Below are 6,000 nucleotides of genomic sequence, written 5' to 3' on the forward strand. Positions count from 1 at the left end.
AAGTAACGTTGAAGGGAAACAATAAAATATATATAAAACACAATATATATTTTATTGTTTCCCTTCAATGTGACTTTACCGAAAGAGCTAAGAATATGAATTACTGCAGTAAGGAAAGCTTTAAATCAAAACATCAACAGGCTGATGTGCCACATCTCCTCCTTCAAGAAGTCTCACAGCCCTGCGATGTTGTGTCCACACAACCCAAACTACGGAGTGCCTGGTGGTAAACCGCTGTGCTGTAGCCTGCGCCCCTCCAGTGGAGGAGGAACAGTAAAACCTCGCTGATGCTCTCCTGAAGCACTCCTGTGCGCAACAATCATTTAGACTAGTTGCACGTGCATCGATTGTAAAACCCCGTTCCGTTTCAGGTGGGGACAGTTGGTGCCGTGTGCTCGTTTCACGTCGGGGTGCCACTAAAGGCGCAGGTCCCACTTCTGAGTGATCGGTTACGCGACTCTCTTTTGCACGCAACACAATCTCTTGTGATTCTATTTAATTATTTAAATATTTCGTGACTGCAGCGATTCATATTATTTGTTCTTTCGGTAAAGTCACCACGTAGAAGGGAAACAATAAAATAATAAAAACATAAAACAATAAAATTCTTAAGACGTTTCGACCGCAACACAAGCAATCACCGTCAGGTGTGAAAACCACAGCAAGAACATTTAACTCGTAATCTCGTAGTCACTTACATGTTAATATCGCCTGATGATGTCACTTACATGTTAATATCGCCTGATGATGTCACTTCCCTCTTAATGTCGCCTGACGATGTCACTTCCCTCTTAATGTCACCTGATGATGTCACTTCCCTCTTAATATCGCCTGATGATGTCACTTCCCTTTTAATGTCGCCTGATGTCACTTCCTTCTTAATGTCACCTGATGATGTCACTTCCCTCTTAATGTCGCCTGATGATGTCACTTCCCTTTTAATGTCGCCTGATGATGTCACTTCCCTTTTAATGTCGCTTGATGATGTCACTTCACTCTTAATGTCGCCTGATGATGTCACTTCCTTCTTAATGTCACCTGTTGAAGATGTCACTTCCCTGTTAATATCGCCTGATGATGTCACTTCCCTTTTAATGTCGCCTGATGATGTCACTTCTCTTTTAATGTCACCTGATGTCACTTCCCTGTTAACGTCGCCTGATGATGTCACTTCCCTTTTAATGTCGCCTGATGATGTCACTTCCCTGTTAATGTCGCCTGATGATGTCACTTCCTTCTTAATGTCGCCTGATGATGTCACTTCCCTTTTAATGTCGCTTGATGATGTCACTTCCCTTTTAATGTCGCCTGATGTCACTTCCCTGTTAATATCGCCTGATGATGTAACTTCCCTTTTAATGTCGCCTGAAAATGTCACTTCCCTTTTAATGTCGCCTGATGATGTCACTTTACTCTTAATGTCGCCTGACGATGTCACTTCCTTCTTAATGTCACCTGATAATGTCACTTCCTGCTTAATGTCGCCATGAGCAGCAGCATCAGTGAGTGTGGCACTGAAGAGAGAACCCCGTGGGTGAGGCTGATGGAGCGCCGCGTGATGCTGCTGCTGCTGCTGGCGGTGGCGGCGGTGGCGCTGATCACAGAGCAACAGTCTCAGGTAACGGGGGTCCCCCCCCCTCTCATTCACCGCTCTGGGGCCCCTCTCATTCACCCCCCTGGGGTCCCCTCTCATTCACCCCCTGGGGTCCCCTCTCATTCACCCCCTGGGGTCCCCTCTCATTCACCCCCCTGGGGTCCCCTCTCATTCACCCCCTGGGGTCCCCTCTCATTCACCCCCCTGGGGTCCCCTCTCATTCACCCCCTGGGGTCCCCTCTCATTCACCCCCTGGGGTCCCCTCTCATTCACCCCCCTGGGGTCCCCTCTCATTCACCCCCTGGGGTCCCCTCTCATTCACCCCCCTGGGGTCCCCACCCCCTCTCATTCACCCCCTGGAGTCCCCTCTCATTCACCCCCCTGGGGTCCCCTCTCATTCACCCCCCTGGGGTCCCCACCCCCTCTCATTCACCCCCTGGGTTCCCCCTCTCATTCACCCCCTGGGGCCCCCCTCTCATTCACCCCCCTGTGCCCCCCCCCTCTCTCTCGGTGGTGGTGGTGTTTGGGGAGTTTGTCTCCCGCTCGCGACTCAACCCACACCCAGTGACGGCCGTTATCTGAACCGGTCCTGGGCCTCCCCCAGTTCGACTCAGCCGCAAATAAGTAGCCGGTGTAGCGGTGTAGTAGAGCGGTGCACATCGCTAGCACTGGGGGAGACAAAGGCGGCCGGGCCTGGTGCTGGCCACCCACCCCCTCGTGTGCCACAGTGCCGGTAGCCTTCATAGGTGCTGCTACTCGCTAACAGCACTTAACAGCACTTGCCCCTGTCGCACCTCAAGGTGTACAGGGAATGGCTCTGACTCCCGGCCACGTAGTTTACCCGGGCCCGCTCACCATCATGAAGGTCCTTAATGATCGTGAGCAGAGGGTCAGGTACTCCAAAAGCACGAAGAACGACCCAGAGCCCAGGCCTACTGATGGTATCATAGGCCTTGACCAGGTCAATAAAGCAGAAATGTAGGTCTTGTTGGAATTCCCTACATCTCTGCTGTAGCAGACGGACAGAAAATATGGCATCTGTGCAGGACCGCCCTTTCCTGAAGCCGCATTGGGGCTCCGCAAGCCTCTCCTCAGCGTGCCTGGCAAGGCGATGCTGAATAATCCTTGCCAGGACCTTTCCCGGCACACTGAGGATTGAGATGCCCCTGTAGTTGTTACAGTCTGTGCGGTCCCCCTTCTTAAAGAGGGGGACCACCAGGGAATCCTTCCAATCCTGCGGAACCCGTCCAGTGGTCCAGACTGTTGTTATGATGTCATATAGGGCAGTCTGTGCACAAACGCCACCCTCCCTCAGCATTTCACTTGGGAGATCATCTCTGCCTGCTGCCTTTACTGGTCTCAGACTCCGGATCGCCCTCAGTACTTCCTCAACAGATGGCACCTCAGCCAGCCACTCACAGGGGGTGACTTCTTCCAATATTTGAGGCACCGCAGCCTTAGCAGGGTCATCCTCACTTTGTGCCACGATGTTTTCCTGGCTGAGGTATTTTCCCTCCCCCAGGACCTCACAGAAATGCTCAGCAAATCTGCAAACCTGTTCCTGGGGGTCGGAGATTGGATCACCGTTTTTTCCCCTAATGATGGTAATAGGTGTGGTGCTGCAGGTTACTTTTTTGATGGAGTTAAATAGAGATTTGTGATCACGGGCCACTGAGGCAGACTCCATCTCCTCAGCAACCCGCGACCACCACCCATCCTTGCAGCGCCTCACGGCTCTCCGAACCTCCGAGCGAAGGCTGCGGTAAGCCTCATTCTCTGACGTGGGATTCTGTAGCCGATGACAGTGGGCCTGTCGCTTTTTCTCAACCATCCTGAACACCTCCTCTGTCAGCCAGGATCTCTGGGGAGGTCTGGACCGCGTACCCAAAGCAGCCATTGCAGCTGCATGAGTCACAGTCCTAAACCTCGCCCATTTACCCTCGATATCAGGAGGAGTCGGGAACGATGCCAATCCCAGCCGCAAGCGATGATGAAATTCTCGCTTGCAACTTTCATCAGATAACTGAGACCAGGCCACTTTAGGTCGGAATTGGGTCCTGGGTGTACACCCACCTCCGGAGTGGTAGAATGGCAGGCGCATCTTACAGATGACTAGTCGATGGTCAGAGGGCAGATCAGCTCCACGGTAGGTCCTGGTGTCAAGGACATGGGCTCGCATCCGCTCGTCCGTCACTATGTAGTCCAGCAGCTGTTCTTGCTTGGACCCGGCATGCATCCATGATGTTGTGTGGATGCGCCGATGCCGGAACAGCGTGTTGGTAATTACAAGCCCATGGGCTGCACAAAAATCTAGCAGCCTCCTACCGTTGCTATTGAGCTGATCTGGCCCATGCCCTCCACTCACTCCAGACCAGGTGCCAGTATCATGACCAACTCGGGCATTAAAGTCACAGACACAACAGACACAACACACACAGAGACACACACACAGAGACACACAACACACACAGACACACACACACTGAGACACGCACAGAGAGACAGACATAACACAAATGTCTCCCCGTGTAGTCTCCCTGACGGGCTGCGCGAGGCTTACAGACACACACACACAGACACACACACAGAGACACACACACAGACACAACACACACACACAGACACACACACAGAGACACACACAGAGACTCACACAGATACACACACAGACACAGAGACACACACACAGAGACACACACACACAGAGACACACACACAGAGACACACACAGACAGACACAACACAAATGTCTCCCCGTGTAGTCTCCCTGACGGGCTGCGTGAGGCTTACACACACAGAGACACACACACAGAGACACACACAGAGACACACACACAGAGACACACACACAGAGACACACACACACAGAGACACACACACACAGAGACTCACACAGATACACACAGACACACACACAGACACAACACACACAGACAGACACAACACAAATGTCTCCCCGTGTAGTCTCCCTGACGGGCTGCGTGAGGCTTACAGAGACACACAGAGAGACACACACAGAGACACACACACAGAGACACACACACACAGACACACACACAGAGACACACACACACAGAGACACACACAGAGACACACACACAGAGACACACACAGAGACACACACAGAGACACACACACACAGAGACACACACAGAGACACACACAGAGACACACAGAGACACACAGACACACACACAGAGACACACACACAGAGACACACACACAGACACACACACAGAGACACAACACAGAGACACACACACCCACACACAGAGACACACACACAGAGACACACACAGAGACACACACACAGAGACACACACAGAGACACACACACAGAGAGACACACACAGAGACACACACAGAGACACAGACACAACACAAATGTCTCCCCGTGTAGTCTCCCTGACGGGCTGCGTGAGGCTGACAGAGCCCGCGCGTCTTTGTGGGCCTCAGGCTGTGAGGGCGAGAGGTCGGCTCCACTCTCTCACTCACCGCCCTCGTTGTTGTGTCGCCCGCTCTCGTTCACGTTTTTGTTTTATTATAGTCGTAGTAGTTGTTGATATTACAGTATTAGTTATTATAGCAGTTCATGTTTTTACTATTGTAATTGTTTATATTATTGCTGTTGTAAGTTGTTGATGTTATTATTAGTGTTATAGTTATGATTGTAGATGTTGTTATTATAGTAGTAGTTATACTTACGATTATAGATGTTGTGGTGATGGTGGTGCTGGTTGTTAGTCTCCTCAGAACACACAGCCGCCTTCTCCCGCCAAAACGCGACTCTTCGGTGGTGGAGGGAGAGGGTCGTGGGCGAAACCAACGCGAGCAGCGGGCGATGGAGGGGTGAATGCCACCGGCGAACTTAAATTGTTTTAATTTAGGGGGGTACACAGCAAACTCCACCTTTCACTAACGCCAGTGAGCCCCTCTTGCTTCTTGTCGCTATGGATGAAATAATTAAACATCAAACAAATTCGCTACATTTATTCAGCGCGTCTTGAGTTTTGATGCTTTTCATCCCCCTCTTCCGGGCTATGCTTGGTATAATCTGAAACGCAGCAGCGCCTTATCTAGTCTATGCTATTTACCATGGGCCTTACTCCGGGCTATGAAATAAAGTTCAATGTCACGTGCAATGGAGCTGACCAATTAAAAAACACCCACAAAATATCAACACCACGTGACTCGTGGTGGGAGGGGGGTTGCCATCTTGGTAAGGGAGAATCCACCACACACCCCCCCCTACCTAAGATGACCGCCCACACGTTGTTTGACTGGTTGTTGGGGAGAACCTCTGATAGCCAATAGCGACTATTAGGCGACTATTCACACTCGACTATTGCGGAGCTGTAGAAGCCCATCACGCTTTTACCCCGTCGTGGTCTTTGCGCAGGCAAAGT

At 51.3% G+C, this 6,000-nt stretch overlaps 1 protein-coding gene across 1 annotated transcript in view; it reads right to left on the bottom strand.

Moving 5' to 3' along the window:
• Positions 1–5,633, bottom strand: part of LOC142919848 (hydroxylysine kinase-like) — a 29,663-nt gene extending 24,030 nt beyond the window's left edge. The window contains exon 1 of the mRNA XM_076062506.1: positions 5,300–5,633. The gene's annotated coding sequence lies outside the window, so the exon portion shown is untranslated. The remainder of the gene's footprint in view (positions 1–5,299) is intronic.
• Between the last annotated feature and the right edge of the window lie 367 nt (positions 5,634–6,000).

The sequence above is a fragment of the Petromyzon marinus genome, unplaced genomic scaffold, assembly GCF_048934315.1.
Source record: "Petromyzon marinus isolate PM22_M1 ecotype Great Lakes invasive population unplaced genomic scaffold, UKy_Petmar_22M1.pri1.0 PM_G_Scaffold_64, whole genome shotgun sequence".
NCBI lineage: Eukaryota > Metazoa > Chordata > Hyperoartia > Petromyzontiformes > Petromyzontidae > Petromyzon > Petromyzon marinus.